Source organism: Monodelphis domestica, chromosome 6 (assembly GCF_027887165.1).
Source record: "Monodelphis domestica isolate mMonDom1 chromosome 6, mMonDom1.pri, whole genome shotgun sequence".
NCBI lineage: Eukaryota > Metazoa > Chordata > Mammalia > Didelphimorphia > Didelphidae > Monodelphis > Monodelphis domestica.
This window is the reverse complement of record NC_077232.1, coordinates 80341768-80362517: the sequence shown is the minus strand read 5'-3', so window position 1 is coordinate 80362517 and position 20750 is coordinate 80341768. Positions and strand designations below refer to the sequence as shown.

Below are 20750 nucleotides of genomic sequence, written 5' to 3'. Positions count from 1 at the left end.
TTTTAAGCTACTTAAGTTTCAACTCACTCTCAATTTTGTTCCTTGATTTAAACTCCCCTGTCAGGTTCAAGAATATAGGTTCAAACTAAACTATCTGTGAAATCTTACTGAACCTAATTTCCATTGGTCCAACTTTTTAAAAAATAGAATAAAAAAATGTTCCCTCTAAACAATAAAAGCAGTCTGCATATAATCTTTTCTTTTCCTAAAACAAACTCTACAATTTTGAAGTTCCATAAAGGCATTTATATCCACAAACGCAATCAGTTCATGACCAGTTTATGTTTAAAGCTGGTTATGTTCTATGGCTATGCCTATGCTTACTTTTTATAGTAACAAGAAAAATTAGATTACTGTATCCCACCACAAAAATAGTAAAAAATATCAAAACAGAGACATAGAAGCACAAATAAGAGTGCACAGAAAACTGATAGACTTTTATAGTGTGTCCCCCATGAGTCCTTGCTAAGGCAATGAAATAGGAAAATTCTTCACTAGTGTTAATTTGAGGCTTTAGCAGAAGTCTCTGCTTTTTCTTTCCCTCTCCTTTTCAGGTAAGGTGCCTTTTCAGTTTGGATAAGTTAAGATCTTTCACTAGTTCAATTTCCAATTAAGATATTTGGGTGATAGACATAATCTCTGAGAATGTCCTTCTAAGGTTCTAATTGTTTTTCAGGAGTCCCTCCCTGTTGAGTAGCCTAGTCACAGGCCTGATCCTTATTTCCTAGATCTAATAGAGGTTCAAGAGTCCCTCTGACAGTTCTTGGGATTCAAACTGATGACTACTTCTAGTGCCAGAATGGGTTGTAAGTTGATGGCTAAGGAAAACCCATGAGTTGCCCAGGTATGCTGGTATTTTTGGTATAAGTGATTCCTCCTGGACAGAAAGGTGGTTTCCCTTCTTGACCCTTGCTTTCTACAAGTGGGTTCACAGTGCCATACTCCTCCAGCATAGGTGAGGCTGCAAAACACGTTGAGCCCTTTGTCCAGAGACATACTTTAAGAGCTAATGGAGGAAAGTATTTAGGGCACAACCTGGAGGCCTTCTGTCTTTTGTCAGTAATTTAAATATAACAAATTGGGAATCACAAGACATTTTCCTAGGCATTAAATACCTATGCTGAAGCTTCAAAAATAAATTAATGTACACAGCCCAAAAAAATCCCTTTTCAGGTCAATTTTTTTATTTTTATACACATGTTTATACATATATGCATATATATAATCTTAAGTTGATTTTACTCTATATAATAATTTTTGTTATCTTCTTTCTCAATCCTTTCTTAAGTGGGAATTATATATGCCTCTCTGCTTTAAAGCCAAGATCCTTCTCAAAGAAAGAATTCTTCAGTGTTTAAGAGCCTTGGCCTGAGCCATCTCCCTTAAAGAAAATCAATCTTCCTAGGTTTAAGAGTTTCCTAAAAGCAATATTAATCTCTATTGTAAAATCTGAGAGCCCCACTTGAAGAAGAAGATTTCTCAAGGGTTTAAGCTCCTTGGGGGAACTTCCTGGGCTCTTTGTTGTCAGTTATTGTTAAATTATCACACTGGTAAAAACAGTACCTCAAGACAGACATAAAAAAAGTTGCAACTTTTCCCAACAGAATGCTTACCCCAGTTCTGATGAAGAATGAAGATTGAAGGGAGAGTCAGATCTTTGCTGAATTTTTCTGTGGAGAAGTGCCCCTCCAGGTGAAAAAATAGCACCAGGAAGTACTCAAGGTGGGATTGGGTTTTCCCCATTCCAGATGAGCCTCTAGTTGTCGCAGTTGTAAACACAGGTGAGCTGAGCTATAGAGTTCCCCCCACTCTCAGTTTATTAGAAGAGCATGACTCTACTAACAAAGTGGGCCAATGGCTACCTAAATAATGCCAGAGACCCAGAGGAGGGAAGGCAGCTCATTTTTATATGCCCAGAGAAAGGGACAAACACTCTGATTGGTTACAGGGCTGACAGCATCATAGGGGGCAGTGATGATGTGACTGGCTGAAAGTTAGGGATGTGGGGTCAGTAACCACCCCTTTCTTGTTGGTAAGGAATGTTGATTGATTCAGTACCTCAGCTTACAAGTTTGTTGTTGGGATAGAGAAAACAAACTTCTTGGTGCCTATATGTATCCTTCAAGGCTTATTAGTGAGATATCCTTCAAGGCTTATTAGTGAGATAACAGATCTCTTTTAATTGTACATTGGTATCACAGTTTGTTAGATAACAGATTATAGTTAGAGATAATATATTTCCTGGAATTTTGTTAACTATCTAAGGGCATAGAAAACAACCAGTGTCATGGAATTCTCCTAGGACAACCTAAGGGTACTGAAGATCTCAAGTTTCTTCTCATCAAAGTGTTATAAAGAAACTGAACTTTTAAACCTTAACTTGGAATCATAGACTGATCTTTTAAATATGAATTTCTAAACTTAATTTTACTTGGTATAAAATGTTATATAAAATAGAGAAAAAGATTAATTATAGAATAAAATAAATTAAAATAGTACAAAATCAATTTAGTTTTCTCACCGAAGTGAGCTAAATGAACTCCCTATAGTACCTGGAAAATTATATACCTACCCCTGTCATTGTAGAAATAAACTTAAAGTAAAATTTATGGTATATGGTGCTGAGTGGCTTCTTAAAACTAACCATCAACCATCTACACAATTTTGACCAAAAGCTTATTGCTGATACCAGTCAACAGACAATATATAGCAATCTAAAGGTTTTGAAATATTATTTAGCTTACTTGACTTAATTTCTTTTTTGAGGAACCTATTTTCACCAGTTGCTATGTTAAAAGAAATCTGATTTCCTTGAAGGATGTGTAATATTCCAATAAATAATTCACAAAGTGATTTTTATCTCAATGTCTGTGAAACATTGTTGCTTTAGTTTCTATGTCATAATAAGTTTTTACTCTATTACCTACAAGAAGAAATGTGAGTTTCTTCTGTTGCGTTATAATGGGGCTGTCTTGCTCCAAGGCAGGGCTAAAATGAAGTCCATATTGTTAACATTTCTGTTCCATAAAAATCAATCTATTTTCTAAAATACTATATTTTATCTTTACTATTTTCTCTTCTCAGCTGTATTGTATAGGATAACATTCTTTTAAGGCATTCAATAACTATTTGATGGAATTATTCTCTTAAAATTCCTTGTCATTGCTGTCCTATGTGTTCATTCCTGTATTGGCTATAAAAACTTTACTAGTGGGGTTAAAAAAAGAAGCTGCCTAAAGCAAATACATAAGAAAAGACAAGAAAGGTGCTTATTTGAATAGTGGCAAAGAGTTTAAAAGTATAATTAGTGCAATTCTGGAAATGAAGTATGTTGGATGTTTGCCTAGACTGTGTTGGCAAAGGGATGGCACAGGTGCCCTGCATGCCAGAGGGGGCTGCTCTGTTCCCTCTATCCATGTCTGAGGACAATTTTCACATGCCCCACCCCTCTGCAAGCACTTTCTCTGTCCACTGTCTGGGGTAATGTAGTGGGACTCATTGGCAGCTTGAAGGTAGTTCAGTTTAGAAGGTAGGTAGTTTGGGCACATGATCTCTAAAAGGTTCACCAGTGCTGGCCTAGACCATTTTTCTCTGATCTCCCTTTTACATCATAGAGAATAGAAAATCTTTGAGATCAAGCTGATTTGCATATTTTTTTTCCTTTACCATTGGGGACTCAAGAACATCGAAACCACCTTTTGGATATGAATGAAAAAGCTTGGGAAATACACAGATATGAGAGAACTAAACTAAAGAAGATAATGCTTAGGACAAATTCATGACCATAAAAAGGCCAGTAATCGAGTCCACTCTGAAGATTGATCTTGGTAAGGCAGTATACTAGAGATCTAAGAGGGAATATGAATTGAACAAGAGTCTGATGATCCTAGGAAAGAAACGTAGAGCCCTAGCTCTAACCTTGTTTTAGTGAATAATGTGTTCTAAGACCCTTGTATAAATTGCAAATCATACATAATAGAGAACTGCATTATTTAATAAATATTTCTTATATGAAAATACTGAGGCACTTTACACCTTTTCTTATGCTTCTCAGAGCTACCACCATCATTACTCTTGTACTTTGGGGCCATTATTAATAGCCAAATAGCATTAAGAAAGAGAAGCACTGCCCTGATATAGACATAACTTGTTATAAGCAAGAACTACAAAAAAGACTAATGTAGGAGATAATGTTTGGTGCAAAACAATGCAATGACTCATGCTAATGTTTCTCAGAGTCAGAATGAGCATGATAGGGTAAAATGCTGCAAGACTTATTTTGCTTGGGGAAATGGCATGGATTTAGCACTTAATTAAAATGTTTATGTATTTTTCTTCCTTTGTTTTTTTTTTAATTGTCAGTTGTGTATACCTGAATTTGTGGGTGTTGAGTTCCTATAAAACAAGGCCCTACTGTACTCCAGAATGAACCTGAGTCAGATGGAGTATTGTCTAAGGATTATGTCATGAGTTAAAAATGGATGATTTGCAATACATAAATTGAAAAGATTTTTCACAAACAAAATCAATGTAGTTAAAACTATAAGGAAAGGGGAAAGCTGGTTGGTTCAGTGGATTGAGAGCCAGGCCTAGAGATGGGAGATCCTAGGTTCAAATCTGGCCTCAGACACTTCCTTGCTGTATGTCCCTGGGCAAGTCACTTAACCCCCATTGCCTAGCCCTTACCACTCTTCTGTCTTGGAACCAACACACAGTATTGATTCTAAGATGGAAAGTAAGGGTTTAAAAAATTGTTTGTTTGTTTGTTTGTTTTTCATTATAAGGGAAGCCTTTAACTGGTAGAAAAAAGAAAAATGTTCAATCAATTTCTCTGGTAAAGATTAGATATCCAAGCTATATAAAGAACTGATTCAAATACATAAGAACAAGAACCATTCCTTACAACATAAATGGTCAGAGGCAACTGAGGGATACTTTGCATCATCTACTATGCCATTTAGATGCTTCTATTGAGAAGATCCATTAGAAAAGAGGAAAGAAAACTTTAGAATAGAGTTAGGGCTGGTATTTGGCTCCAATTGCTGGCCTTTTTTTCAGTCTGTAGTTATTTCTTTACATCTCTTTTTTAGTTTGCTAAGGACAGAGTTTGCATAAATATGGTAGATTTTTCAGGTCATCCTTTTCCAAATAAAACATGTCAAATCATTTAGATGGCAGTAAATAGGAAGTACAGGGTAGCTAGGTGGCACAATGGATTGAATGTCAGGCCTGAAGTTAGACTCATCTTCCTGAGTTCAAATGTGGCCTCAGACACTGACAGCTGTGTGATCTGGGCAAATCACTTAACCTATTTGCCTCAGTTTCCTCATCTGTAAAATCAAAGAAGGAAATGTAAACCACTCCACTATCGTTGCCAAGAAAACCCCAAATAAGGTAATGAAGAGTCAGACATGATTGAACAACAGCAAATAAAGAAGTACGTATGACTTGTTAAGTAAAATGTAGTAACACATACAGGTCTTAGTTTAAACTGATTTTTTACCCTTTGTTTTTACCCTTTGATTTTCTTTTCTCATGTGTTATCTTGGGACTTGGGCATATAGTTTACTCCCTCCCCCCTTGAATTTTGGAGAATGAGTTTTTAATTATTTTTGTATCATTTGGTCATCTATGAAAATACAAAGGACTTCAATATGTCCCCAAAAGGAGTAACTTAGTGCATAGTTGCTTCCTTTAAAATTAATTTCTTAATGCCTTTATTTGCTTTACAAAAGAAAAAGATTATGGATTTGGCCCAAGGTTGTCAGCTGTTGAACTTTGCCATATTTAATTTACAAAAATTTTGCAACTTCAAGCTGATTCAAGAAACATACTAGTTATTTATTATTATTATTATTTTAGTTTTTAAACATTATTTTATTTGGTCATTTTCATACATTATTCATTGGAAATAGAGATCATTTTCTTTTCCTCCCCCCCCCCCCATCACCTCTCCCCTAGCAGACGTGAGATTCCACTGAGTATCACATGTGTCCTTGCTCTGAACCCATTTCCGTGTTGTTGGTATTTACATTAGGGTGCTCATTTAGTGTCTCTCCTCAATCATATCCCCTCAACCCCTGTAGTCAAGCAGTTGCTTTTCCTCAGTGTTTTTACTCCCACAGTTTGTCCTCTGCTTAAGGATAGTGATTTTCTCATAGATCCCTGCAGATTGTTCAGGGACATTGCATTGCCATTAATGGAGAAGTCCATTATGTTCAATTGTACCACAGTGTCTCAATCTCTGTGTACAATGTTCTCCTGTCTCTGCTCCTTTTGCTCTGCATCACTTCCTGGAGGTTGTTCCAGTCTCCATGGAATTCCTCCACTTTATTATTCCTTTTAGCACAATAGTATTCCATCACCAACATATACCACAATTTGTTCAGCCATTCTCCAATTGAAGGGCATCCCCTCATTTTCCAATTTTTTTGCCACCACAAAGAGTGCAGCTATGAATATTCGTGTACAAATCTTTTTCCTTATTATCTCTTTGGGGTACAAACCTAGCAGTGCTATGGCTGGATCAAAGGGTAGACAATCTTTTGTCGCCCTTTGGGCATAGTTCCAAATTGCCCTCCAGAATGGTTGGATCAGTTCACAGCTCCACCAGCAATGAATTAATGTCCCCACTTTGCCACATCCCCTCCAGCATTCATTACTTTCCTTTGCTGTCATGTTGGCCTATCTGCTAGGTGTGAGGTGATACCTCAGAGTTGTTTTGATTTGCATCTCTCTGATTATAAGATGTGTAGAACACTTTTTCATGTGCTTATTAATAGTTTTGATTTCTTTGGCTGAAAACTGACTATTCATGTTGGAGAATGGCTTGATTTTTTGTACAACTGGTTTAGCTCTTTATAAATTTGAGTAATTAGACCTTTGTCAGAGATTTTTGTTATGAAGATTGTTTCCCAATTTGTTGCTTCCCTTCTAATTTTAGTTACATTGGTTTTGTTTGTACAAAAACTTTTTAATTTGATATAGTCAAAATTATTTATTTTATATTTTGTGACTCCTAAGTCTTGCTTGGTTTTAAAATCTTTCCCTTCCCAAAGGTCTGACATGTATACTATTCTGTGTTCACCTAATTTACTTATAGTTTCCTTCTTTATATTCAAGTCATTCACCCATTCTGAGTATATCTTGGTGTAGGGTGTGAGGTGTTGATCCAAACCTAATCTCTCCCACACTGTTTTCATATTTTCCCCACAGTTTTTATCAAATAGTGGATTTTTGTCCCAAAAGCTGAGGTCTTTGGGTTTGTCATAGACTGTCTTGCTGAGGTCATTTACCCCAAGTCTATTCCACTTATCCTCCTTTCTGTCTCTTAGCCAGTACCAAATTGTTTTGATGACCACTGCTTTGTAATATAGTTTGAGATCTGGGACTGCAAGGCTATCTTCCTTTGTATTTTTTTTTTCATTATTTCCCTGCATATCTTTGATCCTTTGTTCTTCCAAATGAACTTTATTATAGTTTTCTCTAATTCAGTAAAAAAGTTTTTTGGAAGTTCAATGGGAATGGCACTAAATGAGATAGATAAATTTGGGTAGGATGGTCATTTTTATTATGTTAGCTCGTCCCATCCATGAACAATCAATGTTTTTTCCAAGTGTTTAGATCTAGTTTTAATTGTGTGGAGAGTGTTTTGTAGTTGTGTTCATATAGTTCCTATGTTTGTCTCGACAGATAGATTCCTAAGTATTTTATATTGTCTCGGGTGACTTTAAATGCAATTTCTCTTTCTAATTCTTGCTGCTGAACTGGGTTGGAGATATATAGAAATGCTGATGACTTATGAGGGTTTATTTTGTATCCTGCAACTTTGCTAAAGTTGTTGATTATTTTGACTAGCTTTTTGGTTGATTCTCTAGGAGTCTTTAAGTAAATCATCATATCATCTGCAAAGAGTGACAGCTTGGTCTCCTCACTGCCAATTTTAATACCTTCAATTTCTTTTTCTTCTCTAATTGCTACTGCTAGTGTTTCTAGTACAATATTAAATAATAATGGTGATAATGGGCATCCTTGTTTTACTCCTGATCTAATTGGGAAGGCTTCGAGTTTATCCCCATTGCAGATGATGTTTGCTGATGGTTTAAGATATATACTGTTTATTATTTTTAGGAAAGGCCCTTCTATTCCTATACTTCCTAGTGTTTTCAATAGGAATGGGTGTTGTATTTTATCAAAGGCTTTTTCTGCATCTTTTGAGATAATCATGTGATTTTTGTCAGTTTGCTTGTTAACATGGTCAATTATGTGGATGGTTTTCCTAATATTGAACCATCCTTGCATTCCTGGTATGAATCCTACCTGATCATAGTGGATGACCCTTGTGATGACTTGCTGGAGTCTTTTTGCTAGTATCCTATTTAAGATTTTTGCATCTATATTCATTAGGGAGATTGGCGTATAGTTTTCTTTCTCTGTTTTTAACCTGCTTGGCTTTGGGATCAGTACCATGTTTGTGTCATAAAAAGAATTTGGTAGAACCCTGTCTTGGCTTATTCTGTCAAATAGTTTGTATAATATTGGGATTAGTTGTTCTTTGAATGTTTGATAGAATTCATTTGTGAATCCATTTGGACCTGGGGATTTTTTCTTAGAGAGTTCTTTGATGGCTTGTTCAATTTCTTTTTCTGATATGGGGTTGTTTAGGTAATTTATTTCTTCTTTTAGTCTAGGCAATTTATATTTTTGTAAGTATTCATCCATATCACCTAGATTGCCATATTTGTTGCCATATAATTGGGCATAGTAGTTTTTAATGATTGCCTTAATTTCCTCTTCATTAGAGGTGAGGTCTCCTTTTTCATCTTGGATACTGTCAATTTGGTTTTTTTCTTTCCTTTTTTTAAATTAGACTGACTAGTACTTTGTCTATTTTATTTGTTTTTTTTTAAGTACCAGCTTTTAGTCTTATTTATTAAATCAGTAGTTCTTTGACTTTCAATTTTATTGATTTCTTCTTTGATTTTTAGGATCTCTAATTTAGTCTTCATCTGAGGATTTTTAATTTGTTCACTTTCTAGTTTTTTAATTTGCATGCCCAATTCATTGACCTCTGCCCTTCTTAATTTGTTTATATATGAACTCAAGGATATAAATTTCCCCCTGAGTACTGCTTTGGCTGCATCCCATAGGTTTTGAAAGGATGTCTCACCATTGTCATTTTCTTCAATGAAGTTATTAGTTGTTTCTATGATTTGTTCTTTAACTGGCTGGTTTTGGAGAATCATATTGTTTAATTTCCAACTAATTTTTTATTTATCTCTCCATGTAACCTTACTAATTATTATTTTCATTGCATTGTGGTCTGAGAAGGTTGCATTTATTATTTCTGCCCTTTTGCACTTGTTTTCAATGTTTTTGTGCCTTAATACATGGTTAGTTTTTGTGAATGTACCATGTGCTGCTGAAAAGAAGGTGTATTCCTTTTTGTCCCTATTTATTTTTCTCTACATGTCTACTAACTCTAATTTTTCTAAGATTTCATTTGCTTCTCTCACCTCTTTCTTATTTATTTTTTGGTTTGATTTATCTAGTTCGGATAGAGGAAGGTTCAGATCTCCCACTAGTATAGTTTTTCTATCTATTTCATCTTTGAGCTCCTCTAGTTTCTCCTTTAGAAATTTGGATGCTATGCCATTTGGTGCATACATATTGAGTACAGATATTTCCTCGTCTATACTACCTTATATATTATACCTTTTATATTTTTATTATGCATATATATACATATATAATATATATTCATATTATACCTATTATACCTTTTATCAGGATGTAATTACCTTCCCTATCTCTTTTAACTAGATTTATTTTTACTTTGGCTTTGTCAGATATCATGATTGCGACTCCTGCCTTCTTTTTATCAGTTGATGCCCAATAGATTTGGCTCCATCCTGTTACTTTCACCCTATGCATATCTTACCTTCCTCATGTGTGTTTCTTGCAGACAGCATATGGTAGGGTTTGGGATTCTATTCCACTCTGGTATTCACTTGCATTTTATGGATGAGTTCATTCCATTCACATTCAGAGTTATGATTACTAGCTGTGTATTTCCCAGCATTTTGATTTCTACTCCTGGCCCTGCCTTTTCTTCTTTCACTATTTCCTTCTACACCAATGTTTGTTTTTAATCAGTCCCCCTAGTTCCCACCCTTATTTTACTTCCCTTTCTACCCCCCTCCCTTCTTATTCCCTACCTTATTTTCCCCTGTAGTCTTTTTAAAATTGCCCCCCACCCTCTCCCTCCCTTGTTCTGCTTCCCTCCCCACCAGTCCATTTCTTACCCTTCTACTCCCCTATAGGGTGCAAATCTATTCTCTGCCCCAATGGATTGGATTGTATGCTTTTCGGAGGCGTCCCTTTTGAATTAAGTCCAGCAGAAGGGTTCCTTGGCTCTGACTTGTTGTTAAGTTTGATTTTCAGTCCCCTGGGACAATTCAGTTTGTGAGCGGTTAGGAAGGGTATTCTGAGGTCTGAACTTCTGCTCCTTCTAGGCAGCCATCTTGACTCTGCCTCTCCATACTAGTTATTTATTTGAATATAACACTGCCTTGCAATCATAAAGGAGAGGCACCAGAGTTTAAAATGCTTTATATTAGTAACCTGGCCATTTTTTACATGATAGTGTGCTTGTCTTTTTAAGGGAAGAAAGAAAATACCAATTAACTTAAGTGTGATAAGGTAGGTCAAAGGGTTAGTTTTTAAATCTATGCTACAGATAGTATTATAGCCCATTCTTTTTTCACTGAGGAAAGACAAATTATGCAGGAATTATAGAAGAAACACAATATAAAAACATACAGCATGATTTCTTGAGGGAATTGTAGGGTCTAGTGAAGTTGGTTTTTTTAAAAGAACAGGGGAGGCCTCGGTATGTTTGTAGGTAGCAGCAGATAAACTAGTAGGAAGGTGAGACTAAAGACGAGAGGGAGGAAATTATTTTTGGAGCAAACTCCTGACAGAAAAAGGGTAGGGAGTAAATCAAAAGTAAAAGTAAAGTGGTTAGCCTTGATAAAGAGAAAGGCCATCTTTTAAAAACTGGAGCAAAGGGAAAGGAAAGATTGATGTCTTCTGTTGTTTCAGTGAAGTAGGAGATAGTGTGTTCTACTGAGACACAGGGAAATGAAGTGTGGTACAGGCATCTTGAGGAGTGAGAAGATTTGGAGCAGCTATTTTGGTAAGGATAATAGAGTTAGAGACTATAGATGCAGCTGAGGTTAGATAAGGTGAATTTTTAATGGACCCATCATGTTTGTAATTGCTGATAATGGTATTTGATAATACAAGATAAGTAAAGAGGAGAACAATAGTGGAGATAATCCAGAATTAAGGATTATTAGAATGAGAATGGTAGGATAAAGGGTAAGAAATTAAAGGTGAGAATGGAGAACTTTCTATGGTTGATCAATACTGTTGTAGTGTCAAGACTGAATTGAGGAAAATGAGCCCAGTGCAAGGTTGATGAACTGGGAGAATAAGGATCAAAGGGAAAGTCATGGTGAAGATAAAGAAGGATCTAGCAGAAAGGCAGAAGGAAGCAAATAAGGTTAAGGGATTAAATACAGAGATGTCAGTTTTGAAGTTTGAGATCATGGAGGAGGCTTTTGGGTGATGATGAGAGTTCTAAGGTATGACTACCCCTGAGGATTATTCAGGTTGAGGAAAGATGTGGGTCATGTAATGAACTGTGAGACTGAAGAGCCTTTAAAACAGAACATAGATGTTGAAGTCCCTAAGTATGAGGGCCAAGGGTAACAAGTGGAGAAAAGATACTGGAAACCAGATTCTTAATTCCTCTGAGAGTGGTCTAGAGGCTGATAGATTATAGTAACAAGGATATAAAAGGGGGAATGGATGCCAGTGATATTTATAATGGAGTTCTCTCTAAGAATGAGATAGTATAGTAGCCATGGGGAAAGTCTCAAAGTGTCAATGGGATGAAAGATGGAAGTTGATTCCTCTTCTTGGACCAGTATATGAGGCAGGAGAAAAGTCAACTGTACTGGATAAGGTGGCCAGGCATATATTATTTTATTGGAGAGAAATCCAGGTTTCTCTTAGCTTTTTTAAAAAAATATTTCTGAGATGGAGAGATGATAGAGGATAAAAGGAAATTGGTTATAATATATCAAGGAATTTCAGAGGACAGAGTTTAAAAGAAAATATGGAAGAATAGATGAGATTAATTGAAATAAATGCAGGGAAGAGGAGAGCCTGGTGTAGGGAAAACATTTTTTTCCCCTCAATTGTCTGCAATTCTGAAATTTAGGAATAATGGGAGCAGGAGCTATAGGATTGGGTGAAAGGACCACCCTAATCCCCACAGGGTCCTATGATAATTAAGCATGATGTGTCATTTCTAAAGACTGGAGATTGAGGGATAGAGGTAGCTGGGAGTTATGGCCAGGCATTTAGGTAAATTTAGCCTATGGAACAGGCTGAACTCACACTTTATAATCTTATCCCAATATTGTATGGGTGAAGCATATCCAGAAGGCACTTTCTTTGTGAAACCTTAAGTTCCCAGTCTCTGAGAGCCTGGCTGTGTAGGTTGTCTAGTGACTACTTTTGGTTGATGTTTTTGAGTTGGTATATTATGCAGGCTAATACAGAGTTAACTGTTAACCTTTTTGTTTGTTTGTTTCTTTTTTTATTTAGGAAGCCTAGTTGAATCAGATAAGCATTTATTTTATTGTTTTTTATATGCTTTTATTTTTTCACACCACTAGTTTATCCCAGTATTTCTTCCCTTTCCAGAGAGACATCCCACCTAGCAAATAATATTTTATAAGTCAAAAAACAGGAAAAAGTCAGCATAACTAAACTGAACAGTACATAAAAAACCTCTGAAAATATGTGCAGTGGGCAACACTTATGGATCTCCCACTTCTGCAAAAAGGTAGAATGGTAGTGTTTTCTAGTATTTCTCTTTACAAGTCCTATTTGTTTTATATAATTTTCCAATTTTTTTGTTAATTCATTTTGTTTGTATTGTTGTAGTTGTGTATATTGTTTTCTTGGCTCAGATAATCATTTACAGACAATCATTTACAGAAAAGCATACTTGAACCTTATATAAAGAAATACATTTTGAGAAGATTTTTGGAAAAATAGTTCAGACTTTGTGTAAAACTAAGAATTCTATGGCAATTTTAAAAGGAAAGGCAGTTATTTGATACTGAAGTAGTGAAAGCCTGTAGCTTTATTTTATATTTTGGAATCATGAAGCAGCTAAAGTCTAAGGTAAGTTCAGACTTGTACAAATATTCTGAAAGGAAATAACATGGTAGCTATTTCACTCTCCAGAGAACTGAAAAAATAGCTGACTCGATATTTTATTTAATTAAGTTAAACAAACATTTATTAAGTACATACTGTTTAATGATGTATTGGTTCTCGCTGTGAAGAAAAGGAGAGGCTTTTTAAATAAAGAAGTTTTATAAGTCTACTTTGAAGCAAAGAGCAACCAGAAAAACCTTTTTTTTTTGTTTTGTTTTTGTTTTTGTTTTGCCTGGATCTGAAAGGGGATTAAGGGTTGCTTTTTAAAAACTGAAATTCTGGAATTGCTTATTATGGACATATTAAGTGTGCATTTATGGAGTTAGATTGTCATATTAAACTGATACAAGCAAAAGTAGGAATTTAAACTATGGTCTCATTAAAACATGTGAAAAGAACCTAAAGAATGGAAATTTTTTTATACTTATTTTTATACTAAAGTGATGAGAATGGATCTGTTTTTATTTCTTTGGGTTTAAATCAGTTGGAAAAAAGTATAAGTGTTAATAAAGTATGAGCTATCAGATGAAGCATTAATTAAAGTGAGTTTTATACAATGTATGTTAATGAAAAATTATAGACAGAAAAAATCTTACCAATGAGCCACTTGCTAATTTATCTTTATTAAACTATAAACAGAATTTTTTGAAGTCACCAGTAAATATTAGCTTTCATTAAATTGTAACCTTTTCTTCAAATTATTTATGATTCTCTTATTATTACTTGCAGCAAACTATATTTTTGAAAAAAGTCTTTTTTTATAAAATAAATATTGAATTTTAATCCATTTTTCTTATTCTTACTCATTTGAAACAGGTTTGTCATACATGTTATCAGAGAATATAATTTACTCTATTTTACTTCATTTATGGCAGAAAAGTCAATGCCCACAAAAACAATTGGGGGCCTGTATAGTTACAAACAGAAAGTAAAGGGGGAATAAAATGCATATGTTAATGGAGTCATGCTTTTATTTTTATTTATTTATTAAAATTTTTCACAATTTCATGTTTCTTGTTGTCTTCCTCCCCTCTTCTCTTCCCTTCCCACTCCTGGAGCTGGCAAGCAATTCCACTGGATTATACATATATTATCACTCAAAACCTATTTCCACATTGTTCATTTTTGTAATGGTTATCTTTTAAAACCAAAACCCCAAATCATGTACCCATATAAACAAGTAATAAATCACATGTTTTCTTCTGGATTTCTACTCCTACAGTTCTTTCTCTAGATGTGAACAGCATTCTTTTTCATAAGTCTCTCAGAATTGTCTTGGATCATTGTATTGCTGCTAGTGGCAAAGTCGATTACATTTGATGGTTCCATAATGTTTCGGTTACTGTGTATAATATTCTCCTGGTTCTGCTTATTTCACTCTACATCACATGCTTTTATTTTTAAAAGTCAACATTACGTACATTTTGTGCACCTGTATTACAAGTGAAAACCAAAGTTTGGATGAAATGAAATAAGGAATTTCTTTTTTGCTTTTATCTTATCTTGTTTACCTTGCTTTTTCTGAGAACTATATTTAATTAAGTAAAAATTCTTTGGGAAAATGTGAAAGTGTGAATCACAAATCTACTTTGGATGTTTAGGCTCCTCTCACTGGCATACAGCAGGTCTTAGTTTCAAAAAATGACCATCTACAATATAATTCTAGAGATTGTTCTAATCGTTTAATAATATTGCTAAGATGTCCAAATTCTTTTACTATATCTGAGAACAACTTATAGAGATTGCTATGTATCAGCCTTATGGAAGACATAACAAGATGTAAGAACCTCATCAAACCTGTGGGTGGGGTGGAGATAAAGAAAAACATGATGGAGGAGGATAGCCTCAGGTTAGTCTTTTAAAAACTGAATTACGATTTTAATAACACTCAAGTGAGGGACATTCTAGGCAGATGGAATGCTATGAAAAAATACACAAAGATTCTTTAGTGTATAAGAAGGGATTCAGTTTGGCTGGATTTAAGTTCATGTAAGAGAATAGCAGTAAAGAAGGTTGGAAACATACTTGGACCAGATTCTGTAAATAATAGAAAGTCTTTTAATATTTTTTGAACATCATATAAGATATAAAGAGCTTTGCTTTAGAAAGATTAGTTAAGTAGAACTATGTTTGATTAAATGAACCTGTGAAAAGCTAGAAGCAGAGGAGGCAAGTAGGAAAGGTAGGCTAAATAGTGCACGGTATATTTTCCAAGTAGAAGGTAAGAAAGAACTATTTCATTTGTGTGTTTGCATCTCTACTCCCTGACAAGAATCCCTTCACATGTGAATGCTTGACAAATGTTCCTTAAATGGAATTGTATTGAATTAATAATTGCGGCCTGAACAAAGTTGGCAGTAATGGGTGGGGGGGGGGAGTAAAGGAGAGAAGGGATGATTGATTATATGACAAAATAAGGAATTAGAGTTAACAAGACTTAAATAAACTGGATATTTGGGGGGGGGATTATTGTGAAGTTTGAGCCAATATGACTGAGAATTTGGCTGGTTCCAATTCATAGGAGTTGGTTTGGGAGGGATGATGTTTAGTTTTGTTTAAGATATGTCAGATTCAAGGTGACAATTGGGCCCTCCAGATGGAAATCAGAAATGGAAGATCAGAGCTAGTTTTGAAAAGGATATCTACCCTTATTGGTTATTGGTATTAGTAATACCAATTAGTATCACTTGTGTGGACAGGCTCTTGAGGTTGACCTTTGAGGGAAATGGCTGCTCAAGTAACTGAAGGAAAATGGCTCAGGCCAGTTATAGAAAACTATTTATTATAACTATAAATAATTATAAAATTATATATATATATATATATAAATTATATATATATATATATAAAATATAAAAATAAATAATAATAAAAAATATAAATAAAAGGGAAAGTAAAAGGTATTGATAAGGGATTTCCTATTAACTAATAAATTGTATATAAATTCCCAACCAATCTTTCCCTCACAGGAAGCCTTCTTGATCACTAATAGTGAACCTGCTTATTCTACACTATCTAGATTATAAATTCTAACTTACTAAACCGATTGCCAAAATTATAAATTTAACAATTATATATGCCGAACTTCCTTCCCTTCAGCCAGAGATCAACTCAGTATGAGTCAGACTGAGTCACCAGCTGGTTCTCCCAGCAGCTGCCCTCTGGCAACCTCCAGAGGAGTTCAAAAGAGCTGCTCAGTAACTCTCCTGCTTTCCGATCTAAAAAGCTTTTTATTCCTTCATATTCAAGATGTTGTAAATCTTCCACAACCTCTCCAAGACTAATCAGAGAGGAAGCCAGGAACAACCAACCTCCAAGTCTCTGTCCCAGAAGTGGGTGACAGTTTCTCAACTGACGCTCTCAAGACACACTCCAAAATTCTCTTCTTCTGACCTCATCAGGGTTCCATGGAAAATCTTAAAGTGGCCCAGAAAATCTCAAATTCCTTTTAAAAACCTTACATCTGACTACACTCCATTCTTAACTAAGCTAATTATCCTACATTACAATTATCATTACACTAGCGACATTCATTTGGCAGTCAGTTACATGATAACAAGAGTTGAATCCATTGAAAATGGATGATAGTACCAAAGGAAGAGGTTTGAAAACAGAGGATTTTCAAATATTCCTACTAGGAAGTGGAAATCAGGAGAAATGGAAACTGAACAATCAGAGGGAAGAGAATCAAATTAGTACAGTGTTATAGAAGCCCTATCTTTCTGCATCTCTACTTAATTGCTCCTGTTTTCTCATAGTCTGAAAGGATTACATTATTTGAAGTCCCCTGTCTTTTTGTGGTTGGCCCACCTGAGTTTCATATATAGTAGTTTAGTTGTCTAATCTGTCATTCATTCTCTGCAAATTTTTTTTAGTAAAATTGTGAGGCATCCCCCCCAATTTATCATTTATTTTTAACATTTTTTTTCTCTTTAATTTTGAGTTCCAGATTCTTTCCCTCACTCCTACCTCTTTGAAACCCATTGAGAAGGAAAACAAAATTATATCATTAATACATGTAAAATCCTATGCAAAATATATTTTATATTAGGCATGTCAAAAAAGGAAGAAAAATAAAGAAAATGAAAAACATTTAATTTCATTTTACTATGTGTAGGTTAAGTGTTGACAGAGTGGTTGAAAATATCCTAGTACTTTTTAGCAATTTCTTGTTATTTACTGGGGCTTACCTTTGGCTGTTGAAACTTATCCAAAGGTCTGAATATAATATTTCAGGTAGATTTGTTTTACTTATACACAATCAATGATCTAAATATAGGTCTTTATTGGTGAAGTTACTACCATTTTTTGTTTCATTAATGCCTTTTGTTTTTTTATATCCATAGTAGGAATAATATCTATAAAGGGTACCTGCCAAATAATGAGGGTTTTTTACTGAAAGTCAAGGAAGCTATTTCTGAGACTTGATTGGTCTAGAGGCCCAAATTTAGAGCCATTTATAGATTTCTTGGTCTTCTAGGACAAAAAAAAAAAAGACCAGCCCACATGGAATCAATACCCTCTCAGACTTTATAGAAGACTTACTGTCATTCTAGTCACCATACCCAACTGACCAAACACATTTCTGTATGAAGATGATTGGGAGACCTTATCTATCTTAACTGAATTTTTTCTAAGTTATGGCAAAGTAAACCTCTTTTTTTTGTCAACAAATGTCTCATTCTGTTCCAATATCAAACCTGAAGTTTGGATCAGGCCTGGTCTTACAACATTTTGATGTCATAGGCAGGATTGAGTTGAAATAGTGGCTCACATCATGATTGAAGTGAGGAAATGGTAATTCAGATGCAGAAGAAGGGATGATTGGATATATAGATACTCCAATATGGCACCCTTTGGTAATGGACTTTCTGAAGGAATATGAAGAGACCTGTCAGTGGAACAGAGAGAAGACTCCTGCTTAAATAAAGCAGTTACCTTGGTGGATCCTAAGAGTTACAGAATCACAAAATTTAAAAGTTGGAAGGGACATAAGTGGCCATTTAGCAATCCATATATTAAAGCAATTCCCACTGCAATAGAATCACATATACTTGAATACCTCCAAGGTAGTAAAGCCCACCACTTCTCTAAGCAGTTCATTCACCTTTTGGACAACTTTAATCATTAGGAATTTTTTTCTAATATTAAGCCTAAATGTGTCTTTCTGTAGCTTGAATGATTTGTTCCTACTTCTTCCCTATGATACTAGTAACTTTGGAGAGAGTAGTTCTGATGGAATGATGAGGTTAGGCTTAAGATTTCATTTAGAATATGGTCAATGAATTCTTTTTGTTTTTATTTTACACCACATTTTTGGTACTGTATACCTTTTATTTACTAATATGTTCTCTTTTTGACTTTGTTTTAATATTTCTTGTGGTCTCATAAAGTCATGGTTTTCTTTTTGGCTCATTCTAATTGTCAGGAAGTTAAGTTCTTGGGTAAAGTCTGTTACTCATATCTGTTCTAAAGCATTATTTCTCCTTGCCATTTCCTCCTCTGTAACTATTCTATTTTGTATGTCTTGTTTCATCTAGTATTCTTATAATTTGTTTGTCCAGGTATGAAAGAGAATTCTTTACTCTATTGTCTATCCTGAGTTAACACTACTTAAGTACCTTACTAGATTGTGAAGACAGGATTAATTCTCTTTTGTCTACCTTTTGATTGAACCAACACAAGCTTGAACTAGGTGGAGGAGCTCACAAACCACTTAGTGAATTCACACCCTACCTAGTGCTAGGTGAGAAGCCAGCAAGATACTTGGAGAACGCCACCCTTTTTTCTAGCTCAAACAGTCAGAAACTTGTGAATTCTTTTAAGAGTTCACACTCCAGAACTGTTCAGTCAGGAAACTGTGAACCCTTTGGATGAATATTCACCCCTGCAGAAAATGGGAACTGGTTCCCACAAATATTGCCTTCTGGGCAGTGTTAGACAATTTGGAAGCTATGATGGGCCCCTGTGAAGAGGGGAGGAGACAAGAAGAAACTATAAAAGGTCCTTAATTTCTGAGGCTAAAAGGAAGTCAGATTCAAGAAGAAGTTGGACTTCAAGAAGGAAGTCAGCTTATGGAAGAAGGTTGGCTCAAGGGAAGTAGTTGGCCTCAGGAGTCACATTCAGCTCCAGTCATTGTCTTGACCTGCCTCTTGGAGGGAACTTGGATGAATGGATAGCTGGCTTTCCCTTCCTGTCTTCTGGAGAGAGCTTAATTCTGGTTGAAGGTTAATAAGTCCTGGCTGAGCCAAGCACTGGAACAATATTTAGTTAGAGGGGTTAAAAATGTCTTCTCTGCCCATTTGTATTTTTCTACTTTTACTTTTTCCACCTCTTTTGTAAATAAAGAATTTATAATTTTCTTATATTTAGCCAAACCATTAATTTTTAACACTTAGACACAGGGTATTCCCTTTTCTAAAACTCTACTTGGATCCATTGTGTAGTTACTTTGTCCTTCTTCTTGATTGGACATCTCTCATATCTTTGAAAATTTATTATGCAGTGACATTCATTATTTCCTGTCTTTGACAAGGCTCCAAGTTGTGGAGGCTCCTTGTGATAGTCTGACCTCACCTGCTATATAGATTGGGGTCCTTGTGTCTCCCTGTCCTAGAAATAGTTATGGCTCTGCCTCCAGCTGTGGATGGGCGTCATCTTAAGTTGCCCACATTGGGTGCCACTCTGGCCCTCTTTTTGCTGTGAGGATGCCTTCCACCTTGCCTAGCTTGTCTTTACTCTGCACTTGAACATTATTTTGGTAGCCTTTTTGTTAATTCCTGAGCTAGATGGAAGCCTTTAGAGCTGATTCTCTTTTTCTTTATCATTGTTTCTTTTATATTTTTAGAGCTAGGGTATTTGAACTAAATTTGGACTCCCCTAGTGTCTAATCTGTTGGTACTAGTCACAATTCTTGAGATTTCATTTAGAAGGCAAAGAAATACAAGTATTTGCTGAAGGCTAATAGGAAGCCAACATCAGATAAGACAATTTTGGCTATGTTTGAGGTACAAGGGGTCCAATTTAATGGTGATGTATACCAGGCTGTTGGAAGTATGGGAATAATGGAGATTTGGAAATAGGGTGAGGGTGGAGATAAATACGAATTTTTGAACCCTATACTATTGTGCACTTGTTGTAGCAGTGAATTCATAAGTTGTATCAGTGAATGGGGCAAGATTGCTGTGTTCTGAACCATAAGATACACTTTTGTTGGAAGGATTATAAGCCAACAGAAACGAAAGCCTGTCTTCTCTCCACCTTCCCATTCTTGTTATACCTTAATACCCTACATGCACTCTGTGATCCAGTTACATTGGATTCTTTTGCTATTCTTTCACCTAAGATTCCATATCTTCTGACAGAGAAGCCAGAGGAAAGCCATAGAAATACAATGATAATATAAGAGTAGATATTCAGAAGGAGGCTATATATCACTGTCAGATGACACA

At 35.2% G+C, this 20750-nt stretch overlaps 2 protein-coding genes across 10 annotated transcripts in view; one reads left to right on the top strand and one right to left on the bottom strand.

Annotated features, from left to right (window-relative positions):
• Positions 1-1751, bottom strand: part of LOC103104642 (uncharacterized) — a 28710-nt gene extending 26959 nt beyond the window's left edge. For both annotated transcript variants that reach the window (XR_469267.3, XM_056803663.1), the window contains exon 1: positions 1614-1751. The gene's annotated coding sequence lies outside the window, so the exon portion shown is untranslated. The remainder of the gene's footprint in view (positions 1-1613) is intronic.
• ZFYVE28 (zinc finger FYVE-type containing 28) overlaps positions 1-20750 on the top strand; it is a 267258-nt gene that overhangs the window by 26778 nt on the left and 219730 nt on the right. Inside the window, exons 1-2 of one of the 8 annotated variants that reach the window (XM_056803657.1) lie at positions 2420-3529; positions 3682-3827. The exons of 6 other annotated variants lie outside the window; for them this stretch is intronic. The gene's annotated coding sequence lies outside the window, so the exon portion shown is untranslated. Of the gene's footprint in view, positions 1-2419; positions 3828-20750 lie in introns of those variants that run through there. One more of the 8 variants, XM_056803656.1, reaches the window with a different exon arrangement.